At 43.7% G+C, this 7,902-nt stretch overlaps 1 protein-coding gene across 2 annotated transcripts in view; it reads left to right on the top strand.

Annotated features, from left to right (window-relative positions):
- Nucleotides 1-717: 717 nt before the first annotated feature.
- Nucleotides 718-7,902, top strand: part of Ccdc125 (coiled-coil domain containing 125) — a 45,887-nt gene continuing 38,702 nt past the window's right edge. The window contains exon 1 of one of the 2 annotated variants that reach the window (XM_041663260.1): nucleotides 718-1,058. The gene's annotated coding sequence lies outside the window, so the exon portion shown is untranslated. The remainder of the gene's footprint in view (nucleotides 1,059-7,902) is intronic. The other variant, XM_041663259.1, reaches the window with a different exon arrangement.

Genomic DNA, 7,902 nt, shown 5'->3' with positions numbered 1-7,902 from the left:
ACAAAAGATAAAGTGTACAGGTCACCTTTGTTAAAAGTGTGTGTGTGTGTGTGTGTGTGTGTGTGTGATACATATGCATATATGTATTTGCAGAATACATGAATGCAGGTGCATGTGTGTTTATGGAGTCTAGGTTGACACCAGGTGTCTCCCCTCCCCCCCTAAATTTCAGGACTTAACCTAATCTCTTAATTTGAGTTAATCATTTCTCTGGTTGGACATATGTTTACAGATTCTTACTATCACAGACACCTGAAAGATAACATATATTATTACCACGCCAGGCAGTCTTATAAAAAGAGAACTCTGAATTTACACAGCCACCCCTAGAAGTAATTCACTAGTTTCAATCCAGGTAATGGAACCAAGTACAGAAACCAAGTCGGGACAATACAGACGGGCTCTGGAGAAGAAATGAGAGGATTATTACTGCAAGAAAAGGATCTGATCTCTGTTTTTAAACCAGAGTATTATTTAAGCCTAGGAAAGTGTTTTTTGCAACCGCCAAGCCCTCTGTTGTAATAGGTGTGGGCGCGGAGAATTAGCACACGATCATTTTAACAAGGTAATGAAGCTGGTCCAGCACGTCGGATGAAAGCGTCTGAGATAGAAAATGAACAAAGCAATCTTGCCACCAGCGTTCTGCAAGCATTCCCTCCTGCCGCGCCTTTGCTCCCGCACTCCCAATGGCCCAAGCTGCCTTCTGGGTTTCTAACTGCTGAAAGCCTGCCTTCCCAGATCTGCCTTTCCCCGGGAACCTCACCTGGGGCGCATTTTTCTCTTATGGGGTTCCTAAAGTCTCAAAGTTGGGACCAGTTAAGTTTGCGTGTATTAACGCTCACGGTGTCCTAGGCGGTTCTAAATCTCAGGCTTTTATTTGTCCATCCGGCTTTGGAGCTGAAGTTGGAGGAGGGCAGCTAACATCCGGTTGCACGGAGACACGGACACGGGGCTCAGGAGGAGTGGCGCGCCGCTGGCCCACCTGGACCTGGCCACCCTTCCCGGTTCCTGGCGGTGGTCGTGCAGTCACGGGGCCTGAGGACGCGCGGCGGTGCGGGGTGAGCACTGAAGGGGCTGAAGGTTCGATCCTTGGGACCGGTGCGCAGAAGGCCCTCGTCAGGCCAGCGCCCTGGGAACCTGCGGTGGGGAGGGTCGGGAGCCCGGCTGCTCTGTAGTGGAAACTGCAATTGGTGGTCAGATTAGCAAACTGGCTCGTTTTCCGGTACAGCCAGCCATTAACGGCCTCGTCTGACAATGGGGAATACCGATCTCAAAAACCCCGTTCCCTGCTTCTTCCTGCTATTATTTATCAATTTTGAGCCACAGAGCTGCAACGCACCGAATGCTATGCAATATCCTGGTTTCGATCCTGAAACCGAAAGGAACGAACAAAAATCCTCGAGAAAAACAGAAGATCCACGGAAGTCTGTGGTTTAGTTGGTAACTGCACCGGTGGCTTGCTCTCAATTTTTGATAAATGTACCGAATGCTAAACTTGGAGGAATTTGAGTGGAGAATGTATAGGTCCAAGTCTTTGCAACTTATTAGAAATCTAAAATCATTCTAAGGTTAAAAGTTAGCATATAAAGCCCCACAGCAAGGTGAAGCGGCCAAGGCTCGCTGATGAGGGCTAAGTTAGTTTTCTCCCCAGCAAGACAGGAAGTAGTAGGTAGTGTCTGTTTGATCAACTTGTTTGCTGAAGCAGTTGTCGGGCGAGTGGGGGTAGATCCTGCTGGCCTGTTTTCCCCCTTGGAATTTGTCCTCTCTCAATTCTCTTCAACAAATATCTTTTAGCATTTGTTAGGTGTGAGCAAATGAGACACGTTCCGTTCCTTAAACTAGTGAAAGCCACTACCGTCTTAGGGTCAGAAAGGGACATCATTGGATCACATACTCGGCAGCGATGTATGTGTAGGGTGGCTTTGTAGCCAAAAGGAATCAGAAATTCAACCAGGAAATTGAAGTGGAAAAGATAGGATTTGGGAAGATTTTTGTGAGTCTTGATGCCTTAACAATTGAATGTATTCGAAGATCAAAGAAAAAAAGAGGGAAAAATGTATTCCAGAGTTTTTCACTTAAGGGTTTTAGAACATGGTTGACACATTTTAGAACAAAGAGAACTCCAGAAGAGAGACATGGATTCGGGGAGTGGGAAGAGAAGGAACTTGCTTTGAGCTGTATTTGAACAAGCCAAGTACTGAGCTGGAAATAATGTGTCTAAGAGCAGTAAAAGCAAGGGCAGACTATACAGAAGGAACCAGAGGAATAAAAAAGCCACGGAATGGGCTGGAGAGATGGCTCAGAGGTTAAGAGCATTGCCTGCTCTTCCAAAGGTCCTGAGTTCAATTCCCAGCAACCACATGGTGGCTCACAACCATCTGTAGATGGGTCTGGTGCCCTCTTCTGGCCTGCAGGCATACACACAGACAGAATATTGTATACATAATAAATAAATAAATATTAAAAAAAAGCCACGGAAGGCAGCTGTGTGACCCTCTTGACAAAAGAGAGCTGCTTTTTTATTTATTATGTATACAATATATTATTGTATTATATATGTATAATATATATATATATATATACATACATACACACGCACATTATGTATACAACATTCACATTCCTTCCATATATCCCCACACACCAGGAGAGGGCACCAAATCTCATTATTGATGACTGTGAGCCACCATGTGGTTGCTGGGAATTGAACTCAGGACCTCTGGAAGAGCAGTCTGTGCTCTTAACCTCTGAGCCAGCTCTAGCTCCTGAGCTGCATTCTTGCTTGGTTGAGAAATCCAGGTATCCCAGAGACCTGATGTGAAGTTAAAGATTCATATCTCCTACAGACTTGGAGAGAGAGGCTCAGGGGTGAAGCTAGCTAGGTCTTGGAGTTAGTGCTAGCAGTTCGCTCTTTTTCAGAGTTATTTTAGTGAAAAACAGAAAGATTGCCAGCAGTTTGTTTATGTGTCCTTTCTCAAGTATCCAGAGGACTGGACAGGGAGCCAGATATGATTTCTGGTTCTGGCTATACCCACTGCCTACCTGTGTTATTTGGTCAAGTCATGTATGCTTGCAATAGGAAAATAGTTCTCAGTGAAAACAAATGAACCCTTTTATTTCTAGAAATACGAGTAGGGTGGAGAAGTACCCTTTGCAAAATGCTGGTACAGAAATAGAAGTATAATACTCCAAAGAAAAAAATTCCAAGCCAGTGCTTGGAAGGCAGAGGCAGGTCAATCTCTGTGAGTTCAAGGCCAGCCTGGTCTACAGAGTGAGTTCCAGGAGAACCAAGGCTACACAGAGAAACCCTGTCTTGAAAAAGCAAAAACAAAAACTTATATGTAATCTCACTCAATAGGTAGGTATACTGGTGCACAAATCCTTCCTTTGGGGGCATTTAAGCAATCTTTCTTCCTCAGTCTCTTGAATACTAGGTCAGACACCACCAAGCTGGCTTGATGCTCAATTAATAGAATTCATATTATTTATTTGACTAGTGTAGCTGATCTCAGATATATGCCCAATGGTGCTCCAAATGCCCCTGTCCAGTCATTCTACTTAAACTCATTTTGAAGCCAATGACTCAGTCAGAATCCGAGATCAGCAGCTAAGAATTTGAGCTCAGACTCCCAAGGCAGCACTTTCCCTATTCCACATCCTGCTGTCGCCCCAGTTGATATCAAACATATTAAACTCACTAGAAGGCTTATAATTCTGTAGACGGATTTTTCTTTGATCCACCAGCTCACAGAAAACAACACAGATACTTATTATTAATTATGAAAGCTTGGCCTATAGTTTAGGCTTATCCCACTAGGTCTTATAATTTAAATTAATCTGTTCATATTAGTCTACATTTTGCCTTGTCGCTTTTTACATCTCTTTCATCTTGCACCCCCTATTTCCTCTCTGTCTTCTAGCATCTCTCCTGTGCCTAGATTCATCTCCTCTTCTTTTTTCTCTGTTCAGAAATCTCGCCTACCTCTTCCTGCCTAGCTATTGACCATTCAACTCTTTATTAAACTAACCAGAAGGCTTTGGCAAAGGCACATCTTCACAATGTGCAAAAAGATTATCCCACAACATAATCCTATGAAGTAATGTGTCCCCAAAGTAAAGCTTGATTTTTCCTATCACATTTGAATACTACACAGCCAATGCCCATCAAAGTTACATTTAGAAAACAAAAAACAAAAAAACAGGGGCTGGAGAGATGGCTCAGTGGTTAAGAGCATTGCTTGCTCTTCCAAAGGTCCTAAGTTCATTCAATTCCCGGCAACCATATGGTGGCTCACAACCATCTGTAATGAGGTCTGGTGCCCTCTTCTGGCCTGCAGACATACACACAGACAGAATATTGTATACATAACAAATAAATAAATAAATATTAAAAAAAATTAGAGGACTGGAGAGATGGCTCAGTGGTTAAGAGCATTGCCTGCTCTTCCAAAGGTCCTGAGTTCAATTCCCAGCAACCAACCACATAGTGACTCACAACCATCTGTAATGAGATCTGGCACCCTCTTCTGGCCTGCAGGCATGCATGCAGACAGAACATTGTATACATAATAAATAAATAAATAAATGTAAAAGAAAAAGAAAGAAAAAACATTAGAGCCAGGAGGTGTTGGCACACACCTTTAGTCTCAAAATTCAGAAGGTAGAGGCAGAGCAGACACATCTCTGAGTTCAAGACAGCCTGGTCTACAGAGCGAGTTCCAGAATGACCAGGGGCTAAACAGAGAAACCCTGTCTTGGGGCAAGGGCATTAGAGAGGGATATAATGTAGTGGCAAAGCCTTTACCCTTTATGCACCAGGCTTTGGGTTCAATTCCCCTCGTCAAAACAAAACAAAACCCCACCAAAGCAATAGCATAGATAGGAAAACTATATTCAGCAAGACAATTCACTCCGTTTGAATACATGGGGTACATTAACAGATGTTCTCGAGCTGGTGAGCTGGGCATGGTGGTACTCTCCTACAATCCTAGGAGTGTTATCAAAAGTTTAAGGCCACCTGAGCTACATAACAAGTACCCAGGCCAGCCAGAGCTACATAGGAAGAGACTGCCTTGAAAAGAAAAGAATCTTGCCCGATATGGCCAGGAATGATTGCAATTCCAGCCTTCAAGAGACAGGCTAAGACCCCAAGTTCAAGGTCAGCCTGGGCTGTGCAGAAATCTAGAACACGTCTCAGAAAACAAAAATCACAGTAAATCCTTAAACGGGATGTGTTGATGCACACCTGATGTGTTGTGCACACTGGATGTGCTGATGCACACTTGTGTTGATGCACACTTGGTGTGTTGATGCACACCTGATCTGTTGATGCACACTTGTGTTGTTCACAGGGGATGTGCTGATGCACACTCACTTGATATGTTGATGCACAGTGGATGTGCTAATGCACACTTGGTGTGTTGCGCACACTTGGTGTGTTGATGCAGTACTCAGGAAGTAGATTCAGAATGATTGCAAGTTTGAAGCCAGTCTGTGCCACACAACAAATTTGAAATCAGCCTAGACTGTATTAACAGGATCTTATCTCAGAAAACAAAACAAAACACCTTGTCTCGCTCTGTGGTTATCCATGGTTTACTCTCAGAGACTTCCTTTCCCCTTGTGTTGACCAGTTCTGTCTTCTTTGTTGCTAGGCAAACTTTCTATCAGTGAGCCTCATTCTTAGTGAAGACCCAAAATTGCATTTATCAAGCAGGACTCTATAGTAGGGGTAAATGTAGTCTCCCAAGACATTATTCTTTGGTTCAATAAATAATTTCCCATCTACCTTGACAAGTAAGTTAAAATAGATTAAAAACAAGACAAAAACACACTTATAGGTGTCAGAGGATGACCTTAAACTTTTTAAAAAAATAATTTATTTTTATTTTATTTGCATTAGTGTTTTGCCTATAGGCATGCCGGTGTAACGGTATCAGATCTCGTAGTTACAGACAGTTGCTAGCTGTCATGATGCTAGAAATTGAAGCCAAGTCCTCTGGAAGAGCAGTCAGTGCTCTAAAGCCCTGAGCCACCTCCCCAGCCCTGACTGCAAATTCTGTTGTTGTATTTTTTTTTTTATTTTATTTTTATTTTTCGAGACAGGGTTTCTCTGTGTAACAGCCCTACCTGTCCTGGAACTAGCTCTTGTAGACCAGGCTGGCCTCGAACTCGCAGAGATCCGCCTGCCTCTGCGTTCCAAGTGCTGGGATTAAAGGCGTGCGCCACCACCGCCTGTTGACCGTAAACTTCTAATCCTCCTGCTTCTACCTCTTGAGTGTCACGTACCGCCACACCAGAACCATTGAATGCTGGGAATCCAGCCCAGGGTCTGCTACACGCTATGCCCGCAGTCTGCCGCCCAAGCAGCAGACCCCATCCCCAGATATCTTTTTAAAGAAAATAACCATGCCTTTTTATAAAGGGGCGGTGACTGTAAAAACTGAATAAGAATGAAGCTAATAAGCTGCTTTCGGTGGTTCTCTGCTTCACTGCTCTGGGTTTTTATTCTGGTTCTGCAAGTTCTTTTTTTTTTTTTTTTGGGTTTTCGAGACAGGGTTTCTCTGTAGTTTTTGGTGCCTATCCTAGAACTAGCTCTTGTAGACCAGGCTGGCCTCGAACTCCCAGAGATCCGCCTGCCTCTGCCTCCCGAGTGCTGGGATTAAAGGCGTGCGCCACCACCGCCCGGCCTGCAAGTTCTTGTGTATCCCATGATCCACAACAGAGGAAGACTTGTCGCCAGGCTGGAGGCTCCAAAGACCATCGCTACCTCTTGAGTGCTGCTCACCATAAAAGCCCTGTCCTTCTAGAAGGAAGTCTTTTGTGAGAACGAAGTTCTCTAATGAAAGCACTTCGGCTGCAGAAAGCCAGCCTTCCCAGTTGAGCACCGTGACATTTTGGTTATTTTGTTTGTGTTTTTTTTTCTTCCCTGTTTTTCTTCCTTCCTTCCTTTCTTTCTTTCTCTTTTCTTTTTTGGTTTGTTTTTTTCAAGACAGGGTTTCTCTGTGTAGCAGCCCTGGCCTTCCCGTCCTGGAACTCTCTTTGTAGACCAGACTGGTCTCGAACCCACAGAGATCCACCTGCGTTTCCTTCCCGACCGCTCGGATCAAATCCTGCACCACCATCGCCTGGTGACATCCTGTTTTTAAAAACTTCTTTCAGGGGGCTGGAGAGATGGCTCAATGGTTAAGAGCACTGACTGCTCTTCCGGAGGTCCTGAGTTCAATTCCCAGCAACCACATGGTGGCTCTCAACCATCTGTAATGAGATCTGGCGCCCTCTTCTGGCCTTCAGGCATGGAGGCTGAACACTGTGTACATAATAAATAAATCTTAAAAAAAAAAAAAAAACAAACTTCTTTCAGACCTGGTGACATAGATTAGTAATCCCAGCATTTGGTAGGCTGGGGCAGAAGGATCTAGAGTTCAAGACCATTCTGGGCTGTATAATGGGTCCAGAATTTTTTTTTTCTGGGAGAGCCCGACTAATTCCATGTATCTCAGTCCAATTTTTCTTGTATGTTTTATGTTTTAAAATGTTAGACTATTACTGAAATAAAATGTACATATAATAAAACATGCCAGTATAAGTATACAATTTGAGAACTGGGGAGATGGCTCAGGGAGGGCACTTCTAGAGAACCGTGTTTAATTCCCAGCACCAATATGGCAGCTCACGGCTGTCCAGTTCCAGGGTATCCAACACTCACGTAGAGATATATATCTGTATATGTACATATATATGTAGGCAAAACACCAACGTGTTTAAAATAAAAAAAATTTTTAAAGTGCAAAAAATAAGTGCATTATTTGTTGAGTTTTGACAAACTACCACTCTGGTTAAAATATGGGACTATTCAGGATGGGCATAGTAGTGCACGCCTTTAGCTTGGGAAGGAGAGGC

Source organism: Microtus oregoni, unplaced genomic scaffold (assembly GCF_018167655.1).
Source record: "Microtus oregoni isolate MIOR12 unplaced genomic scaffold, Mior012 000014F_ref0000157, whole genome shotgun sequence".
NCBI classification, from domain to species: domain Eukaryota; kingdom Metazoa; phylum Chordata; class Mammalia; order Rodentia; family Cricetidae; genus Microtus; species Microtus oregoni.
This window is presented reverse-complemented; position numbering and strand designations above follow the sequence as displayed.